The sequence below is a fragment of the Sesamum indicum genome, linkage group LG8, assembly GCF_026168435.1.
Source record: "Sesamum indicum cultivar Baizhima isolate 11 linkage group LG8, ASM2616843v1, whole genome shotgun sequence".
Taxonomy (NCBI): domain Eukaryota; kingdom Viridiplantae; phylum Streptophyta; class Magnoliopsida; order Lamiales; family Pedaliaceae; genus Sesamum; species Sesamum indicum.
This window is the reverse complement of record NC_142664.1, coordinates 14,735,959-14,758,679: the sequence shown is the minus strand read 5'-3', so window position 1 is coordinate 14,758,679 and position 22,721 is coordinate 14,735,959. Positions and strand designations below refer to the sequence as shown.

At 36.9% G+C, this 22,721-nt stretch overlaps 1 long non-coding RNA gene and 1 pseudogene across 2 annotated transcripts; both read right to left on the bottom strand.

Moving 5' to 3' along the window:
- Window positions 1-704: 704 nt before the first annotated feature.
- On the bottom strand, window positions 705-4,490 carry LOC148787225 (uncharacterized). The gene is made up of 5 exons (XR_016066663.1): window positions 4,245-4,490; window positions 3,379-3,461; window positions 2,193-2,284; window positions 1,923-2,028; window positions 705-882 (listed from the first exon to the last, which is right to left on the bottom strand). It is a non-coding gene; the product is annotated as an uncharacterized LOC148787225 (long non-coding RNA).
- A 195-nt stretch (window positions 4,491-4,685) lies between these two features.
- LOC105179927 (dnaJ homolog subfamily C GRV2-like) lies at window positions 4,686-22,721 on the bottom strand (annotated as a pseudogene). The gene is made up of 20 exons (XR_016066745.1): window positions 22,649-22,721; window positions 21,689-21,789; window positions 21,521-21,592; window positions 20,238-20,333; window positions 20,099-20,190; window positions 19,223-19,268; window positions 18,614-19,005; window positions 17,983-18,459; window positions 17,049-17,272; window positions 16,603-16,947; window positions 15,235-15,529; window positions 13,809-14,221; window positions 13,384-13,728; window positions 12,970-13,312; window positions 12,412-12,859; window positions 12,181-12,328; window positions 11,711-11,834; window positions 8,910-8,992; window positions 7,789-8,082; window positions 4,686-4,998 (listed from the first exon to the last, which is right to left on the bottom strand). The product of XR_016066745.1 is annotated as a dnaJ homolog subfamily C GRV2-like (transcript).

The following is a 22,721-nucleotide window of genomic DNA, read 5'->3' as shown; positions in this document are numbered from 1 at the left end:
TTCAAATTTTATGGGAAAAATTAAATGAAAAAAATAAGGTAAAAAGGCTTAAATATGATAAAATATACAATCATAACTAAAATTAACAACAAAAAAAGCAATATTTAAGATTTTGTGAAAGAATAAAAAAACTAATGGTAACCTTGAGCCAAGTATGATTGATGCAATAGTTTAAGATTTAAAACTTGACTCTTTAATTTCAATAACTATAAGTTAATTATGGACAACAGACCACCACCACTAGTGATGAGGTCATGCTTTTTGTTAAACAAACCAAACCAAGTCCAAAAGAGTATTTTTAATCTTTGGATAATCGAAGCATATACCTTAAGCACCATGAGGGTTGCTTCCAAAGTAAGGTCCCTCCATTGACGACGTCTTTAAAACATTTGATTTAAACAAAAATGAACCTAAATTCTTATGCAGGAAGGAAAGGCTAGCAAGTAACATAGAAATAAACAGCAACGCAACAAACCCAAATATGACTGCCATTTGTCTATTATTTCTTATCAAGCAAAAAAAGTCACCTCTGGACCTTACGTTTTTCTTTTTATATCTATTCTGGACCCTGATCCAATTTAACAATCTTAACAACTATGCAAGTCAAACATCCCTCTTAAAAATATTACTTTAACGTTTTTTATTGGTAAATGGTTATTCACCTTTGTTCCCCATTCTGAGAGCAACCAACACATCGAGAAAAAAAAGTATATAATCTAATCAAAATGAGCTGCATAGTAATCATAACAATCATTGAGGAACTACTACTCAAGATAAGTCAAGATAAGTATCAAAAATAGCCAAAATCTTGCCACAAATAAAAAATGCTAACCTTGAATCCACCATTTGGTGCCAATACATTTCCATGAAAAACTTCAATTCCTGTTTGGTTACATTTAAATCACTAATCTGCACCAATAAAAAGTAGGGGCTGATCCCCTTCACACAAGTTTCTACAATATGGCTTTAAAACTAACGCATAGCATTAAGCAAAATCCATAACACATCGTACTAGAACAACAAAGTATATGCAAATGGAAACAAATAAAATATAACCAAACCTTCCGTCAGCCAAATAAACCAAATATTGCATTCACAGGATATGCTAATATGTTTTTTTAATTTCATGATGGTGATAGAGGGTTGTAGTGGTGATGGTGATGTTGATAGTGAGGTGCTCTTCAAGTATTGGTCAGACAATGGAGGATACATTCCAGAGAAACTAGACATCAACTTGGTTTAAGTTTGAGTTGCTTACTTCAGATACAAAATGTTATAGCATAAAACAGAACTCTGAATAAAAATACAATATCATGCCCAAAAAGAAATACTCACTATGAGACAACGATTTACACTATATAGTAACAAAGTTAATCTAAGTGGAGTATATGCAACAACATATCGCACATCTCCACAAATTGAGTTTTGCAATAAAAATCAACAATGACCCCCCCCCCCCCCCAAAAAAAAAAAAAAAAAAAAACAATTATTGCTATTTCCTTGAATCTCACCCAAATCCCTAATGCGTATAATGATTTCCAAATGTAAAGATCTCCTAAACACTTAAATCACACACCAATTTCCTCTATAATTTGCTTTCTTTTCCATAAAAAAGAGATGATTTTGAACGTGTAAACATAAAAAATCAATCTTTCCTCCCTACTTTATTTCTATGATATCAAGCAAGGAGAAGTACCACACAACTACTTCCTTTAGGTTGAACTAAAGGAGTCCACAGAATAAGTATCATTCCTCGCCTTGAAAAGCAACTACTCTTCCCCTTTCATCTTCCCCTTATTGATCTAAAACTAGAAGTCCGCATAATTAAAGTGAAGACAAAAAGCGACTCTCCTGGAATACTAGTGGACGAGAGATCAAGCGGTATGCGAGAGAGAGAGAGAGATAAGTAAGCGAGAACATACTTTGTCAGCTTTAATGTTGCATCTTCTCTCTTCATTTTTCTCTTTAGATTTCAAATCATCCGATGGATTAGGTTGGTCTTAGCAACTGCAACTCAACAACGTAGTCCTATCATTGTACAAACAGCATGATGCTTACAAAGATGTACTAGAATTTGCTGCAAAAAGAGAAATGAGAAGTACACAAGATCCAAAGACTAATTTTTATGCCCATCCTCACACGCCAAGCACAAAGAGGTCATGTATTTATAACATGACACCCGAACAACTTACCACAAAAGATCGCAACACATCAAATGTATGGTATGAGCTAGTAACTGTCTCCGCATCTCGTACAAGAATCTTCTTCGTCTTCAGTTCCTTGACTACAATAAGTCAATAAAAAGTGCCATTAAATTAATCATATCCTTTAGTGGTTTAAAGCTTTAAAAGACAAGTCCTTGATTGCTCAACACTCAAAAGAGTTAATATTCAAAAAGTATGCCCAAGAAAACAACAATTTAGGACACACAATGCAAAACAGCGGCAGGACTAAGCATTGCATTGCATGGTATTGTCCAACAGCCACATACCTAGAATTTCTTACGGACTCTTGACTAAGCATACCTGCTTGTTTCTATTTTCTAATGATCAATGGAAAAATTTATAAAATGTTAATCCAAATAACTCAAAGGAGCCGAGAGATACTTATCCTCCCGTCAAATCATCATTTTCTAGGCATCTTATATGTCTAAATCCAATAACAATGGGAAAAGTTTTTGTATTTTCTGTTTATCCGCATGATTTATCTCCCCAAACAGACCATCACTAGTGCTACAAGTATTACATGATTTTGACAACATAAAGTTCGTGCTACGCTAACTCCTCTTCTAGTGTACTAATAGGAGGTGGTGTTCCTCAATCTAAAAAAGCAATAGAATCAAATTGTTGGGCATCCCTATTTTACATTCCCAGGTTTTACACTGCAACTCTCTTTTCGTTCTCAGAGATGCCACCCTCCATGTCAATTCTGTATTAGTGGCAGCACAAATGATGCAACAAATATTGGTTATCTCTTGTGCACTCTAAAATGTGAAACCCCACTTGCAAAATAGGAGGAATGTATAGCTTCAATATCAGTGTGTAGTAGCATCTACGCCGAGAAACATAATGGATTCATCTCACCAGGTTCCTATAATCAAGTGAAAGAGTGCATACTAGTGTATAATGTTAACAATAATGTTATCTATCAAAGTAGCAAAGCTAATTCAAAACAAAATTCACATGTGCTTCAACATCCCACAAATTAACAAAACACCCATCATTGTTTAGCCTAGTTTCTAAAATTCAGTCAATGTCTAGCAAACGCTTAGTCTATATAACAGATGGTAATGCATCTCATAATATTATACGACATCAACATGCTTCCCACATATCAAAGGTGAAAATTAGACTCCAAACAAATTAACCTGACACCAACCATCTGTTCAGAGATCCAACATGCAACACTGAGCTTTGCATCCATCCTTGCAGTGCAATGCTATGTCCACTTTGCCTCTTAACCTATTGTGGAAATCAACAATTAACATGACTTAGTTGAAGAAGGCAAATTAGTCTCAGTTCTGTCAGAGATCAATCTCCATTCTTGCTTTGCTTTGAGAAACAAACTGCTTAAAACGCTTCTGGTCAGTCAATTGAACATCTTGAAGAACACGGTTGACCTACAGTTGATAATTTGAACAACCGAATCAATCAACTTCAGCTGCTTCTGATAAATTTGAGAAGGAAAGCAACAGTTGAGGACAAAATCATGTTGTCCCATTGAGCTTGACAGTTGGTTTCGTAAGAAAATGACAAAACCTACCATTTAATTCAATAAAAGACCAAAACTAGAACACAAGGCAACAAAACAAAACGAGACACATAGGGGACCAAGCCCTGACCAACATAAGATGTTAACTCATCAGTTTGTCCCCTTTCTTAAACCTTCTAATATATAGAGAAGTGCACCATGCTTAAAAAGAACATGAACTAAAGGAATGAATATAAATATGCACACATGTACCTGTAAAAAAACTACCAATACACTTTTCAGTTAAGCCATGACCCACACCTTGGGTCATGGCTTAGTCACAATAGACTATACAAACTATTTATGTAAAGAATTGGTTTGCAAGCACCACCACTTTTCAACCTACCTATGCAGTATAACAAAGAAATCTTACACAAATTTCATTCAAACATCACGATAACAAAGTTATAACCCTCCACCAACTTGAAAAGATACAATGGTGAGGTTCGAAATTCGCATGTAATTAAATTACAAAAAAAAAATACCAGAATTACCAGGGTAAATAAATCTTCAATACGTCCTGACAGAGCTTTGCCTCACCCTCGAACAATTATATGGCTGCAGGGCTCCTCCTTCCCTCGAACTGATGGTGTGACAGGATATAGTGATATCCCACCAGCTTTTCTTCCTTAATTGGTTCAGTTGTACAAAATCCAAATATTTAGTACCCATCTCCAGCAATGACTGGCTGTTGACACCGCATGCCATATCAATTTAATGTTTGATTTGATGATGAAAGTTACCATGAAACTAGTAAAGCCAACAGAAAACAAAACCAATTATCTTCAGTATATCACATGAGTTCCATTTCTTGGAAACTAAATTTTCATTGCAAGACTGGTAACAACCTGAAGTTTCAACAATTATACTCCAAGGGTAAGCGTAAGGTTACAAAATTATAGTCCAATACTAAACTGAGGCTGGAGGAGCTCACTTCAACCCCTGCAACCAACAAGAACATAGCCCAGACCACTCTCCAGCAGGATTTTTCTCACAGGAGAAGCAGGGGTTCCCAACATTAAATGGTAAAGAAAACCCAGGGATTGCTCAATCTCCAAATATAGAGGTGCTTCAAAGAGAAATCCTAACTGGTTTGGAGAACAGTTTCTCAGAGCCAACTCTTGATTCCTCAGCAACTGAATTTGCTTGCATGGGAAAGCATGGTTAATGTAAGGCAACACAAGCTTCAAATTAAGAGCTAATTGCATAATCCAGAGGAACATCTTCCTCTTCACTAGCTCCATGACCCTACAAATTTTGTAAATTGACAATCATGGATTCTTTTACTAATCGATAAAATATTAAATTTGGTAGCACAACTTCATCATTAAGATGTACCTACTATACTTCTTCCAAAACTGCACATTCATGTACAAAACTATCAATAAGTTTTAAAATTCAAACTGAATCAATAAGTTACCCTTAAACTCAGTAATCCATCGAAACGTACCACATATATTCGCTTGATTTCTCAATAACGGTGCTCAAACAGTTTGTCCCGGGTTGGGATCCTTCGCTTCATTCTCTTGCAGTGCCTGCTTCGAAGAAGCCACTGTAGGAGTCAGAAGCAGTAGCTAAGACACTGGCTGCTGATAGGCTTTTGAAGATGGGCAAGAAGCTGATGGGCAAAACCCACTTGCCTTACTTGAGGTGGCCTCTGTGAGAAGCTTTTTCCACGAAACTATTGTCGTCTCACCAGGCCACACGCAGTTCCACCATTAACCAAAGACGACCGCATGAGGACATTGGTCTCGACCCCGAACCCGAATTGGCTCTGCCGTCTTTTGCCATTAACTCAGTGTTTTTTGTCAATCTTTCATCTACAAAGGTCATTGAAGATTTACTATATAATTCAGCAAATAGTCGGCCAATCCAATATTTGCGTATTTAAATATGTATTATCAAGGATGACTAGTTTCTTATATTAAGTGATGTATGAATTTGTTGTGCAACTTTAATTATTTGCATCTAAACTCAGAAAACCCCAAAAAGGGAAAGGCATCAAGGAAAAATGCGGACCAAGTATACATCATTAACATACTCTTAAGTTACATCACAAGATTTCTCAAATAATATAACCACAAGAGCTACATGCATGTAATATTCAAGTTAAGAGACTAATGCATCAATGCCAGAAAATATAATGCGGCCTCCCCAACCTATCTAACAATGAAAGAACATAGCTTTCCGATCATAAAAGTTCTAGGATCACTACTGCACAAAACTGTTATCAGTACCATACCTAAAAGGGGTTGACCCCCTTGACACAAGTTCTACGGAAAAGGTTATCTCTCCGTTACCTCAATAAAAATATATTTACGCATTGCATTCTCGTTTTCCTGGCTTTAAAACTAAAGCATAGCATTAAGCAAAAGCCATAAGACATCCTTCCAGAATAGCCAAGTATATGCAAATGGGAATGAGTAAAATATAACCAAAGCTTCTGTCAGCCAAATAAACCAAATATTTGCATTCACAGTATATGCTAATAATTTTTTTAATTTCATGATGGTGATTGATTGTTGTAGTGGTGATGGTGATGGCGGTAGTGAGGTGCTCTTCAAAGTGTCAGTGTTGGACAATGGAGGATAAATCTTAGAGAAACCAGACATCAAATTGGTTTAAATTCGAGTTGCTTACTTCAGATACAAAATGTTACAGCACAACACACAATCTCCAGTTGACAGTTTCAACAACCGAATCAATCAATCTCCAGCAGTTTCTAAGAAATTTAATAAGGAAAACGACAGTTGAGGACCAAAGCATGTTTCCCAATCGAGCTTTGACAGTTAGTTTCATTAGAGAATAACACAACCTACCATTCAATTCAATAAGACCAAAACTAGAACACAAGGCAACAGTACAAAACAAGAACACATAGAGGACCACGCCCTGACAAGCATAAGATGTTAACTTATTAGTTTGTCCCCTTTCTTAAACCTTCCCTCGAACTGATGGTGTGAAAGGATATACTGATATCCCACCAGCTTTTCTTCCAATTAATTGGTTCAGTTGTACAAAATTCAAATCTTTAGTACCCATCTCCAGCAATGACTAGCTGTTGACACAACATATCATATCAATTTAATGTTAGATTTGATGATGAGAGTTACCATTAAACTACTAAAGCCAACAGAAAACAAAACCAATTATCTTCAGTATATCACATGAGGTTCCATTTCTTGAAAACTAAATCTCCATTACAAGACTGGTAACAACCTTAAGTTTCTACAATTATACTCCAAGAGAGGGGGTAAGGTTACAAAATTAGACATGTCCGTAACAATGGCATTCTAAGCACAAAAAAAACAAATTAATATCCCTGGGTTTCTTTCTTCAAATATTACAGCATAAAGATTTCAAAGCTGTTGTGGTTTTTTCTCAAGTATGTACACTTTCTTCATACTAAAACAAATGGACATTGGTAGCCTTCAGACATTATGCTTTATTCAGCCATTGATGGATGTTTGTGTATACTCACGCTATAGACTAATAACAAAAAGATGTGGGATTAACACATTTTGCTCCGTTCAACATTCATAGAGGGTGCAGAATAGCTTTCAACTTTTTAAATTCAAGAGAGAAACAATAAAAAATGCAGTCTCGAATAAGTTTAAGCCGAGCCTCAGTCTAAACAGCTTGGATCGCTCTGCTTGACTTACTGCCCTGTTGTAGTTGACTTTGGAGGTAATATGCATGGGCACTTCAGACTTTGTACGGTATTTATTGATGGGATGGTGGTTTAGCACATATTCAATAACCAAGAAAGTACTAAAAGTTCAATTTACGATAAATTAACATTGTAAAATAAAAACAAAAATCCAACATTGTCATAATTGCACCAAATAATAAGCAATAACCGAACAAAATTGACAATCATGGTTTTTTTACCAATCGATAAAATATTAAATTTGCTAGCACAGCTTCATCTTTAAGATGTGCCTACTATACTTCTTCCAAAACTACACATTCACATACAAAACTATCAATAAATTTTAAAATTCAAACTGAACCAATGAGAGAGGATGAGAGATATACCTGTTCAGTGACAGACCACTTTGAATTGAGAAACTGGCTGTAAATGCCGTGCAACATTCGCTTCTCAGCTTCTGAAACTGATTATTTAGGCATTTAGCCTTGGATGCCATGGACTCCAGAAGAGCAACCGTGATAATAGGCATCTTTCCAGTTCCACTGCCATCTTCCCTATCCAAGAGCAAATGAACTACTTCAAGTTGTGTGCCAGAAAGAAGTGCTTGAAGGTCCGCTCCACTAAAGCCTTTAGTCCTGTGAGATATAGCTTTCCAAGTTAACATTACTGGCCATTGGTAACTGCATGGAAACAGTCCAATTAGTAATTATGAAACATATGAATAATTGCAAATATGTTTCTTACTAATGATATATCATCTAGCAAGCACTGCAAATATTAATAAAGAAAATACACCTGGTATCTTGCAGATTACTAACAAGAGTTACAGACTTAGATTTCCAATCAATCACTCGCTAAGACGTCTTGCTTTTCTAAAGAAAATAAAACAAACAATGACCTGAAACTCGCAATGCTAGAAATTGAAGACAAAGGCTAAATGAAATTATAGTTCACGTAGAGATGTCAAGTTAAAAAATCATTTCCACGTCGTGATTATTGTCAGTGACCCTCTTACCTATTGCAAAGGGCTGTCATAATTATCTGGACAATAAAACTACTCAGCATGATCTCAACCATGGTTTTTCCCTTTCATTTACTTCATTTTACTTGTTCTTAGAATGGGACGAAGCAACAGAGAAAGAAACAAACAAAATGAAGTTCATTGATCTTCAAAGGGAGAATTAGAATGACCTTTGCATTGTTCCATATTTTCAATTCATAATTTAACAATAAAACAACGCAATAAACAAAGATAAAATGAAATATGAGCCAAGGTACAGTCACATTCTGAAGATGGGCAAGATGTAGTTTCAAGAGGACTTAGTTCAATTTTAAGTTAATACTTAATGCAGGGCAATCTCTTATTCAGGCACTGCACCAGCATGACTGATAGTGATAGTGATTGAAATGCCATCCTATATATTACAATATTCAACATCACAAATATATATAAGCTTTTAAAATAGCACTTCTTATTCTTGTATACACACTAAAAGAACATATTTACGGCAAGGCATCTAAGTATAGGGCCACAGCAATCCCCTTACTGGACCAATTCCCTCGCCCCCTCCCGGCAAGCATATTACAACCCTATTAACACATAAGAACCGAGCAAACCCAGCAACACGTTGTATAATAGAATGAGTGAAGGGTATGAGGTGCTAAGTTTTAAGCGATTGAGGAGCTCAGGAAAATAGAGTGGAAGAGCCAACGACTAACCTAAAATTTTAAAAAAATGGACTAATTGTTCAAGAAATCTGAAATTTATTTGCCTCGACACCCTCAACCCCCACTATTGTGTATTTATAAGGTTCCAGGTGTTGCGACGAAACAACAACATCCACCAATTCCAAGATATTAATTCAAACATATGTCAACATGGAACAAGACAAATGTCAAAACCTGTAGAGTTCTTAAACTATTTGATTGACAATAAAGTTCGTTTCCTCAAAAGAAGAAAGACTTTAGAACATATGTCGGTTTCTATCAACTTATGCTTTGTTTAATTCATTTATACAAAGAGAAAACCTGCATTGGTAATAGCTTTAGTAGAAAAGCAGATACATAACAACAATCTACCTTTGGTAACCACTTCCAACTCCAGCTCTTAAGATCATTCCAGAAACAAGAAGTCTAGCAAATGGATCAAGGAATCTAACCCCCACTGGCCTCAGTCGAAGTGTCCAATGTAGAAAGGGAAAAGGAGCAAAAAAGTGGAGACGTTGCAGTCCTGCCGAAGACCGGTGGAGAAAGCCGGGGGATGGTCGGAAAAGAGTCGTGGGGGTGAGGGGACTCCAATGTCGGCGCTGGTCGCCGGCAACGGTGACGGACGGAGAGAAATTGAGCAGATTGGTTGAAAAGGGGGTTTGTGTTGCAGCCTAAAGACGCGCGTGCGGGCGCGTGGGTGGTGGGAAAATGATGGAGTTGGGCGGCGACGGGCCGCCGGAACAGAAGTGGGTCTTCGGCAGTGGTCGCTTGCCAAAGTGCTTGGAAGTGAAAGATCAATTTTGTTGATGATGGAAGAGAGAGAGGGGAAAAACCCCTTTACTAGAGAGAAGAAATGCACACTTCCCAGAAACCCAATTGCGGAGAATCAATAACACAAAGGAAAATATTATTTCTTTTTTATCTCTTTATTTCTTGTTTTAAATCTATAATTTTCTGTTCCTTTGTTTCAAATTTTTTAATTCAATTTTTAGTAACAATTGCACAATTTCAACTTTATATAGCTTTTTGCATGAAATTATTTTACATTAACATCATATTTTCAGTGAGAATACGTACATCATATTTTCAGTTAGAATACGTAAAAAAAAATACTTTTTTACTTTAATTATTATTTTAGAATTTTAAAATTAAAAATTAATAATAAAAGTATAAACAAACATGCATAAGAATATGATTGTCCAAACTCGTCTTCTCTCAGAGTGAGCATGCCACCCACAAAAGGAGCCATCTGTGTAAATATACATAAATACAACATATATTAAATTATTTAAAATCTATAACGTTCTTTTTTTTTTAACAATTGAAGATCAATGGTTATTAAAACAAGAGTATAATAGGCAACTCATTAAAAGTTATTGAACAGCCTGCTTAATTATTTCAAAGTTTCAGATCTAGATCTATTAACATGTTGCATATTTCAGAGACCAAATACAATAGAAGGGTTTTGGGGGTAGCTGATCATATCTTCACAGTAAATTACCAAATAAAACAATATTTGAGCTGGAGCTCATCACTTTCAATCTTACCCAAACTGACTAAAAAAAAGGAATATCACCAATAACGTCTATTGGAAGATTCTTACAACAAAATATGACATCTTTTTCTGAATATTAAATTACTAAAAGATCCATTGAATTCTAAAAACCATCATATCTGTCAATTGTGTTTCACATATACTTGGTGTGCAAATTAATCTTAAAAAAAAAAAATATGCTTTTCAATATTTAATTCATGTATCACATACATTTGGCATGTAAATTATTTCAGAACAATTCATGCTTTTCAAAAATTCATTTACACTCCATGTTTCCTGATAATCTGCAGTGTCACAACATTACCCACTAAATGTATTAAAACTCATGCACTATGCCTGATCAACCCACAAATTCAGAGCATATGATCTATTATCCTGGCGGTTCTATTACCTAGATCCAAACTAGACCCCACTATTAGCTGACCTTATCCTGCCCATCCTATGCGAGAGTATGGAAGAACTCCTTAATAAGCCTGCTTCTACAGTACAAAGCAGATCAAAGATACATGTGAAACGAAGATACAGAAATCTTCTCAGCAGCTTTAATTTTCTTAAGCCTAAATAAATCATTATTCACTTGGTATTCTCGCATGCTAATCAAAAAACTCACGAAACAATCACAATACCTCAAGAAAAGCTTTTAACAAGGACTTGTAAACTACTAATCCTTTTAGAGCTTTTCATCTTGGTGTGCATATTGTTTTTCCTTGTCCTTTTGAAGGAAACATGGAAGATCCCACAGCAAAGGGATTATGACCACAAAGAGATTATAAACACAAATATATTTCTGGAGAAATTAAACAAAATAGAACTCAGACCACCTTGAGCAACTTATCATATGAATTCAGAACATAATTTCTTTTGCTAATTATGCACCACTTCTGTCCCACAAGGTTGGTCTGGCATTTTATGTTAGTTCATTGCAAATGTTCTATACTTGGATATAAAGCCATTTATCATTTAATCTAAAGGCACCATCTGAATTTTCCAAACCACCATGCAGAAAAGGGAGTATGTGTTCACACAAATCATGATATGGTACAGACCTCAATTTGAAGAACCCGGCCAATTGCTGCTTCTGACTCATTCCAGTTCATCTGTGAACAAAGCCCATTTCTTCCCCCAGCTCGCCAATCAAGAAGGCCAAGAAGAACTTCCACAAGACCAACCCTACAACAATTATATGCCATGTTACTATTGCATGACACAGAGAACATGCAACAGTAGTTTTATCAGGATGCATATCCCAATAATATTCTAAAAACAGACTCAATCACCCACCCATATCTTAGCCCAGGTGACAGATAATTGCATGTTGTGGGCCGAAAATTACTTTGTATCTAATAAATACTAATTGCATGATTTGCATTACTTATGCACCCATCTTAGAAAATTTATCATGAAAACACAGATGAATTTATGCGCATTGTTGTTTCATTAACCACGTCTGCACATTTCACATGCACAACAATTCTACAACTTAGGGTCTAAAGAGATATTGATGCTCACTTGAGACCCTGTGCAACAAGTGCATCTCTTGCTCGATTCTGCAACTACAACACGCTTTAAGGTTTCAAGAGCTAGGATGCTTCCACCTTGCCAACCAATCGCGTTCGACAGAAGTGGAACTACCTGAAGGAAAAGCTCATCAGAACAATACCAAACTTAGCAACAGATGTTTAATCAGATAAACACATCTTTTGTATGATATTTTCTTGGAGGGGAAAAAAGGGGGGCTGCTTAAAACCACAGCATATCTGGGGTGTCCCAATACTAGTGGCTGCCATAGCTTCTGCACAGGTGGTGCTACCTGCAAGCTAATGTAGAACACGTAAACAATTAAGGCGAACTCGCTCCGGAGGAGTTTGTGAATTTTTTTGCGACGAACCATCCTCAGATACATAGGTTTCTGAAGCTATTGTTTCTCTGCTTGCTCCATGGGCTACTGCAGACACAAGTTTGGGCACATAACCAAGATATCCAACATGATCTGCAAGAGCGGGGTACATCCTGAGTAAAGAGACCGGGGCAGCAGAAAGAAGTAGAGGAAGTTCAGTGTCAACAGCTTGGCCATCATATTGTGAGGCGGCAACGGATGTAAGGTACTGATCCAGCAGCCCTTCAAGAAATCTCTTGGGATTTCTAAGTGGAAATTTGGGATCTTTCAGGAATAACCTAACATAGATCCCTCCAACCTAGACAGCAATACATGATGTAAGTCATTAAACAGAATTAGCGTTCTTTAGAACATCCATGTAATCAATCAAAAATAAAAGAGTTCATCTGCAGCACACAGCAGTTATACCTGAGGTTCATTTCTCATCTCCTGTTGGCCAGAGGCCTGCTCAGGTACATCCCAATCAACAACACGTCCTTTCACCTGTTCACGGTACAGATCCGAAGCCATAGTTGCTATTTGTGCAGACAACGATGCAGCCATTGCTGGAGTCCAGACTAGTTCAGGAGTTTTGTTGTTTGTTCAAGAGCAATCACAACTGCTTCACCAGGACCATCCCTGATTACCGAGACAAGGAAATCAGGCAGAAATCTTGCCAGACTTATCGCCACTCTAGGCCCATGCATAGTCTGGCCAACAAGCTTCCCTAGTAGCGAAGCTGCTGCGGCTCTTTGCTGCAACGGAATCTCTTCTACACAAAATTTCCATTTTAGAGCGCAAGATAGAATTCTTAAGAAACCGCTATCTATGAGATCAGCATACCTTGTGTTGGCAAGAGAACTTCAAGAATGAAAACCAACCCTCCATGCTTTGCAGCTGCCCAAGCTAGCTCCGGCGTGCTTGCTAAGGCATAGAGAACATGCAAAGCTCCTTCACGGCAGCTGGGAGATGAGTGAAGCAACTGTAATAAAACAAGCAGACCAGAGCTATCTGCGACCATTGCTTCCACACAAGGTGCATATGTAGTCAACCGTGACAAAACAAGTAGACATAGCTGAGGAATGTTGCTTGATGAAGAAACAGGAAGAGAAAAGCATTCAAAGAGGGGAATAGCTTCTCCTTTGTGGAGACCACTGAAGCTAAACTCAGATTCTTTGTCAACAAGTGCTGAAATTACAGAAATTACAGAAAAAAAGGTGTCAAGGGTGACTAAAAAAGTGTCAGACGAAAAACCACCAGACTTCTACCTGAAGGGATAGCAGACCGTATTGAAGATTTTTAACTAGTTCCAAATCCTCCCTCTCCAAGCTTTTCCCATCAAGTGATGCTGAAGAATCATCAGATGCTGCTCGGCAGATCCATCAGTGGTTACATCACTATTAACATGAGTATCCATGCTTGCAGCGGGTGCATTATGGACTAGATGTGATATAAAATCAACAAGGGCAAGACAGAAGTCCTCAGGCTTAGTAATTTCAAAATCTGGTTGATCATTATAGACTCTCAAGTATACTTTGCCAATATAGAGCTCCTTAGATAATGCTTCATAAACAAAGGAATGCGAATCTTTAAGGTCATATGAACCATGATGACTAAGGCTTGCACGCTGCTCTTCCACAAATTTCAAAAGTTCTACTCAGGTGGAGGAATTCCAGATTATCTGTAAATGAAAGATCAAGTGAAACTATGTCATGATACCTGAGAGTCCCACAAGGTCATCAACTATGGCATAGAGCATCTACAAATGGCCGTCACTTGGAACTACAGTATATGTGTTTAAAACATTTTCAATCTAGATAGTTATGGAAAGTAACACCCACACCCCAATTATTATCAGAAAGACAACCTATATATAGATTAGAATTATAGCTTGCACATAATAGATACCCTTTTCTTAATCATTATGCAAAAAATAAAACCTTCAGGCTCGTGAAAAGAACTTCTGGTGCAAAATCTTCTTTTTTTGTTTTTTTGTTTTTTTTTATGGGGTGGGGAGGAGGAAAATGTGCAAATAGGTTTGCATATCAAACATAAGAAATGCATGGAAACTTCACAACTAGTGATAGATAGGAAGGGCATAGATTTTAAGGCCCAACACCAAATTTCTTTGATCAGACAAGAGAGATAAGAAGATACTCTATTAGATCCAAACAAATAACCTCTTCCCTTAAAGAACCAATAGTTCACCTGCAAGAGATTCTTTGAATTAAATACTATGTCCAATGCAAAAGACAGTTCAAAGAAAATTAAGTTTTCTAAATTTAAATGCCACCACACCACCCGGATTTGCTAGTAAACAAGTAAATCGGGAAAAGAAAAAAAAAATGAAACTTGAATCAGTTATAGAATCTTCATGACAACTACATACCAAGTAGTTAAAGTCAATTTGAAAACTTTTAATAACACAAACATGTAGAACATATTGCTTTCCTCTCTTTTTTCCCCCAATTATCTACTTCTAATAGAACCAACAAAGTACTTACAAAAGAAGAAGAAGCAAATATTGCCTACATATCAGAAAAGGTATGTTAAGAAGCCTGCCCCGTTATAGTGCTCTGAGTTTCACAACATTCAAAGAAAATATGCAGATATTGATGCAGGAAGATGAGGCAATGCTCAAGTGGCACCCAATACGTTTTTTCTTTGTCAAAATGCAAAATCTGCAGCATTTACCTCAGGGGACTCCAAGTTTGAGTTTAATGTGAATAGGAGGTCTTTCGCAAATTTATTTTTCAGCATGCTTGCAAGTTTAGGGGTTAGTAAAGCTCTAAGGGCATCAGCTGCAGCCTGATTGTAGGGTGTTGGGATCTCCTCGTCAACCAAACCACTAAGCCTTGACAAGGCATGAGATGCTTTTACAGCATGTATGTTTTTTGCTATTTGAATGCTAGTTCCAACACCATGTGCATCTGTCTTATCTGATTCCTCCGCCGTCGAATCATATTGGAGCAACAATGGTATAAGGTACCTGAACAAACAAAAAGTGACCCTATAAAACCACAAGCTTCTGAAATGGACCTGATTCAAAAAAAAAAAATCCACCTGAAAGACCATAACATCACGATAAAGCAGTTTGCAACAGTGGAGTGGTTTTTAAGATATAACAGGCACATAGCAGCTGATGCAGAGGCCTTCAAGTTCACAATGTTCATAAACAGGCACATAGCAGCTGATGCGGAGGCCTTCAAGTTCACAATGTTCATAAACCATAAACTTCCACAGTGCCACAGAATAAAGAAATTTTGTCTTTCAAAGAATAGTCACCATAAAATACCTTCAACACAATAGTTCCAAGATTTTTGTTCAATTTTAAAATAAAAGTTGGACTCTCTTCGCAAGCAAATTGACTCGACAAAAGGTACCGAACAAATAAACATCAACTCTATGAACCCTCAAGTTTGTAAATGGACCTCGATTCAAGTAACAGACCACAAGAGAAAACTATAACATCAAGGTACGGCAGTTTTTTGAGAAACATCGGAGTGGTTTTTGTAAGATGTAACAGTCGTGTGCCAGCTGATGCAGTGGCTTCAAAATTCAGATTGTTCATAAAGCTTAAGATTTCACACTTCACGTAGAAAAAGTATATTCTGGCATTCAAAGAATAGTCACCACAAAGCATCTTCAACACTAGAGTTCCAACATTTTCTTCAATTTAAAAAAATAAAAATATGACCACCTTCACAAGCAAATAAGTTTTCTATACAAGCTCAGACAGACACAGAGAAAATGCCAGCAACAAAGTCATCCACATGAGCACAAAGAGCATTATAAATAGACCAATATGGGTAATTTCATTATTCAATATTCATATATGAGCTACGAAGAATTATATGGGCAAAAGAGTGAAAAGTAATGAACGAATAGAAACTAAGTCACTAAGCAATATGTCACTTGGAACCAGGTTAAGCGATAAATATAAAAGGACGGTCAAGAAACCCATAACAGAAACAGTAGTGTTCTGCGAACTTCCAGAAACTAGAATCTCATGCTAGAAAACTGATGAAAGCATAATTATAACAATATAATGATCTATCTTACCACAGTACACCAGCCTTCAGAAGGGCATTTTGAATTTCAGAGGAGATAGAAAGGTGAGCAATGGTCTGCAGGGCAGCATCAATAGCAACAGGAACAAGCTCAAGTGCAGTGCAATGAACAATGTCATCAACTAATCCTGAAAATTCGAGCATCTCAGTTCTCGCACTTTCAAACTGACACAAAACTGGAAAGGTTCGCATTATGTTAGCGACAATAGTAGCGGACAGTTCAGTGGCAGGAGTTGTTGGTTGGACCACACACATGCAACGGGAAAGGAGGGTTGCAAGAAGAGGTATTCCACCATCTCTCACAAGCTCTTCACCATTCAATGATGAAGACTCGCACCTGAAAGTTAAATATGTGGAAATAGCATAAGCAAAAGTACATTTACAAAGTATTATCTAAAGAAGAATGATATGGAAATTAAAGGCAGATGATGAATTTACGTCAACCAAACAAGCTCCGGGGATGCAACTAGAAGATGTGCTTGATCAGAGGAAAGAAAATTGTTATCATCCTTGTCCACTGTAATGGCACTTAAGAGCATAGGATATCCAGCATATTTGAATGGCATCAATACATTCCCATATCGCCTATATAGAATACACTGGCCCTTTAAGAGAAGCAACAACCTCCAACTCTGGGGACCTTGCAATCCTTGCACGGTCACCTAAGGGAGAGGAATAAGAAAGCAGTAGATCACTAAAAAGAAAATATGAAACATGGAACTCAAATATGAAGAAATACAACCAATTAAAGAGGATTGCATTCCGGCCAAAGACATGCCTCATAAAAACCCTCATATGTAGGGTTCAACTTAGGAATTTTGTCCAACTTTGCTGATCATATTCCAAGAAGTTTACTGATTGCAGAATGAAATATTAGATGCAGGAAACAAAACCAAAGGGAAACATATGTAAGTAGTCCAAACCTCATAGGAAAGCCCTATGATTTACATTTTCACTCTTCCGCAAAAGCCACTTAGATTTATATATTTAAATTTATTTCTTGGTCCACACCTTAAATTGAGGTAGTATCATATCTAAGAATTAAATATATATATATACATATAGACCCGTGTCCTTCCTAGTTCCAAGATATATTTAAAGCCAATACCGATATCCATTTATATGTGTAAAAAAGCATTTGGCTCATCTTGACAGCATAAATACCTTTAGAGCACTTTCTACCAGTCAAATAAACAGCTTAATTGTGAAAACGGCGTCTAAACAAGTCGACTAATTCATTTGAAATAAGATCTGGCAGCTTATAAGATCCCTTGTCTATATGTTCTTTCTTTTTTCTCAAGCTTAATCATATAGTCTCCGTTTTTTATGAGTAACGACAGATCCTCACACAGGATCAAGGAATTTGGCATACCTGCAAGCACTCAAAGCATTCTGCACTGCCAAAAACTTCTCCCTCCCTTTAGGATTTCTATCTGAATGATACTTCATTGCAAGTTTCCTATACTGTCTCTTGAGCTTTTCCTCATCAATATACTCAATCTGCTTTGATATATCAGGTATCTCCTCAACTGACTCAAAACTTGGTTTCTTAGGGGCGTCGTCTCTGGATACTTCATCAATGGAAATCTCTAGTATCTTGCAAGCTTCTTCTTCAGAAAGGTCCATTGGCCTTCGAGTTAACTCTTCTCTCCACATAAAACTCAACATGTTCAACAATAGGCCAATTAGGAAATCTAATTTCATCACATAAGTTTCGAAGATAATAACGATGACACCGCATTTCATCTTTCAGCTCTGGATATGTCACTGGTGGCATTGGAGCATAGTCATATAAGGAATGACAATGCTGTGACAATTTCTGAGGGAAATCACCAAGATGCTGAAGAACCTAATCAAATAAAACTGAGAGTTAAATGCAGCACTTATTTGCATTGAGGATGACTCAAGTACCACCATGTTTTAGAATGTAAATACTAAATGTTAACGAAAGATGCTTGGGGTGAAAGACAAGTAGCAAACTCCAGTTGCAGATTCAGGGCTACCTGACGGATCAGATTTTCTGCTCGCATCTTGTGTGTCCAAATAATGAGGAGTGTCAGAATCAGAAACCATTGCTGCGGCAAAAGCAACTGGGCCGCTACGTTCCAGTACATAAAGCAATGACTCAGGTAAGAGGCCGCCCAAAACACTTCGTTTCGCCAAAGGTAGAGAAGAGGAAACTGCAGCTTCCTCACCACCATGAAAAGCTTGATAAACATGAGTCACTGAGAAGAGTTGGGCAATTGAAAGAAGATTAGATCCAGGGTAAGCCAGTTGCAAAAGAAAATGTGCCTGTACTGTATAGTCGGATTATTGCTTTTGGGTTCCTAGTAACTATAGCTTTCAGCAGAGCAGCAACAGCATCAACAATAGTTGGTTCACCAGAAAGCATTGCCTGCACATGAGAAATAGAGGAAAGAGTTTGGCTCATTAACTGAAGCTCTGAAATTGAGAAACAATGTGCATATTGAGGGAGCCACCATCGAGCCACTGCCTAGTTCAGCTTAAAAACAAAAGAAAAAATAACGAAAACATCTCAAACCTGTGTGGAAGGCAAAGAAAGGAACAAAAGTTACCCCACTTCCAAAGTGAAAGTGTTATAATATAATTACCATGAAAAGGCACAAGAGAACATGAAAAGTTGCATCTTTAAAACACCTGGAGTTTAAGGATACTAGTAAATGTGGATATCCTAAGTGCATATTACAGGGAAACTATATCTTAGTTTAAGGAGATGCAATAGTTCCAGTGACCCTTCTACAGTTGTTTGCTCAATCAGTCTCCAATGTGCATCTCATGTGATGATAAGCATAAATACCGGACAACTGACTTCCATTTTAAATGGCTTGCAAGGCAACCGGTTTATTGTAGGATAAAGCTCTGATCCTATTTTACTCTACGTGCCACACATCAATCTTTTATGTAACCAAGCTCATAACCAAAGGAATGCTTTAAGGGGCCCAGTGCTTTATGTACGTGAAAGAATGGCCTGCTCATTGAAGCGAGTAAAGATTGAGGGAAGGGAAAAACAAAATGAACAGCCCTTCATAATTCTTTTGAACCAACTTGTACCAGATCTACGTACAAGCAAAATTTAGAACTCTTTTAACAGAAGTCGGAAATGCTGTACCCCACCCTCGCATATCCATCAACATGATCCTCGAATTACTATCCCTAAGCGAATACAAATCATAGAACTGCGCAGATTGAAAATCTCAAATATTTGAGGACAAAGGTTGATGGAACTTGTTTGAAACCACATATCAACCTTTACATTTTTCAGGCTCTCCAGGTAAATAAACAAAAGATACAATAATAAGCATAACTTTCTGCGTTTTTAGCAATTTTTTATTCTAATAAGTCTGAGTAGATTTTTCAGTTGGCCAAATTGGGACAAGAGCACACACAACCAATAGAAGGACAGGCACTTAAAAATATTACTTGTGCAATATGTGGAGACAACGTGAGCTTGACAAGATCCTCTTTACTCTGGGGTTGGTGTAACAATCTCTCCAGCATCATCTATATCTGAATGAGCGGCTACCATACTGTGCAATATGGACAATGCCACATCTCCTACCTGAAAAAGAACACGCCCGTTTTAGGAACATTGTAAAACAAGCATACCCAACTATAGGTAGGTGTATCAAGTAAAGACTCCTTCCATGTCATTATTTGTCCCTTTGGCGCAGGAAAAACAGAAATTTCTCTACCATAGATATCCTATTTAAATAACAAAGTAAATAAGAAAGAACCTTGTTCAGTAACTAATTAATAATATATTTAGTCTAAGAAATATAGATGATCATAAGAGCGAAAAATTCTTCGTTATCACAGTAGAAATTACTTTATTTCATATTCTGTGGCGAAAAACTGCAACAGAATGATCATGATCATAGTCTGTAGTCTAGTAATTAGTCTCTATAGAAACTAGATACTAATTCAACTCCATCAGTTCAGCAGTAGTTTGATATATAAACAACACTACAGTGCTATTGAAGATCCCCCAAGATCCGCAAAGAGCTAGAGTAGTTCAATACAAGTCAGCAGACATGATGGAAACAGGAAGCACAGAGTTCATGGTGATCCTGATTGGCATCACGGTACCATTCTGGATGATACAGGTATAGACAAAAGGATACCAATTCAAGGCCTAAACCCAATGAACTCCAATTCCACAATTGAACAGCCTGCTTAATTATTTCAAAGTTTCAGATCTAGATCTATTAACAAGTTGCATATTTCAGAGACCAAATGCAATAGAAGGGTTTTGGGGGTAGCTGATCATAAACCAATCTTGACTAGCATAATCATTCATGATACATGTACTCACAGAGCTTCACAACTCAGTAAATTACTAAATGAAACAATACTTGAGCACGAGCTTATCACTTTCAATCTTACCCAAACTGACTAAAAAAAAGTAATATCACTAATAAGGTCTAAATAAGACCAAACTGTATAGAATATCCTAAATGTAGCATCAAACATCCCATCCCAACAACGGACCAGAGCATTGTCCAAATAGTTAGATGCCAAAATCCCAGAGATTGCAATTGCATGCTCATGTACATAAGTTCAACAATTTACATAGCAACAGGCATATCATAATTCGAGAAAGGAATAGTAAAAGAATATGGGGACAGTATGTCTACTGTTGTAGACGATTTTAGTATATTGCCATTATTGCACTCAAAAAATCAAAACCATCAAGCATCCTCTAAAATGCTCTGATACTTTATGACTTAGAGATATCCACCAAATTACCTTCATTTAGCTCCAACTAACATGCATCATTCTACAGCGCGACACAGTAATTAGCATTCCAATTGTGATCAAAAGTCATATATTACATAAATGAAGCAATTATTTGCATATATTTCAATTTTAAATAATAATTATTATCTTACCATAAGTTTCTGCACAGGGGCATAACAAGAAAAGGAATGCCGGTGAAATACTAAATTTCCAAGAGACCATTTCTGCGTGATACCAGAAGAGGATCACACATAAGAAAAGAAAACAAACCTAGAACATAACGAGACTGCAAGATCATATGATAACCGGAAGCGAGACACCATTGGAGGACACCTAATAGCTGCACTATGTATTGCAGCTTCTCTTGCAACACTCGACGATTCAATATTAGCCATATCAGCAGCATCTCCACAATAATATCCTAAAACAATAAGATCGAATAAACAGAATAAGCACTTTAATTTCAGATATTGATATTAAATAACTTCTCTAGATAGATCAACATAAATATCGATAGGAATTAAGCCAGTACAAGCGACTTACCAGGACTGAACCCCGAGTGATAAACTCTTGGGAAGTGACAACAAATTCTCGAGCTTTTTCGACCAGTAGTCAAGAAAAACATTGATTTAAGAGAGTGACTTACAATGCAACCAAAGATTAAATCACTAAAGATGCAGAGCAACAAAAAGTAACATAGACCTAATTACAAATGATGGTATCTAATTGTATCTGTTGATTTTCAATGGATAAGAAAATCCCTAGCAGAATGCTAAGTCCTCAAAGGTACCTAAGATTTTTACAGTACTTATGTTCCATATATTCTTCTCATGATGTAATCTTTTTTTCATTTAAAACACCTTGCTGTGAGCTCATAGCTCAATACCACCCAATATCTATTGTCGAGTATGGACTTGAATTTTACTCCTTCAACACTTCAAGCGCATAAAAAGATAAATGCAGGAGAGCACTAACACACCTAGCCCCTCGAAAGAATAGCTCGCACTACCAATGAACTAATGAATGGGTTCTGCATAAGAGTGTAGGGGACAAATGATAAAGATGATATGATAGCATATAAATAGTCACCTGCACCACGGAACACCAGCACTAAGAAGCACATCCAGGGACATCATCTGGTGTTCTCACCAAGTGTAGCAAATGTAACTGAAAGATATCTGATGAACTTCATTAAAGAGTTTAACAGAAGATGGAACACAAAAAAGGAATCTGATTTTATTATCAATTATTAGTTAACAATGATTCCCAACCTCACATACCTGGATAAACCGCATTCATGGGCCAGTATAGATTAGAAGTGAAAAATTTATAATACTTGTCTATATGCACCAT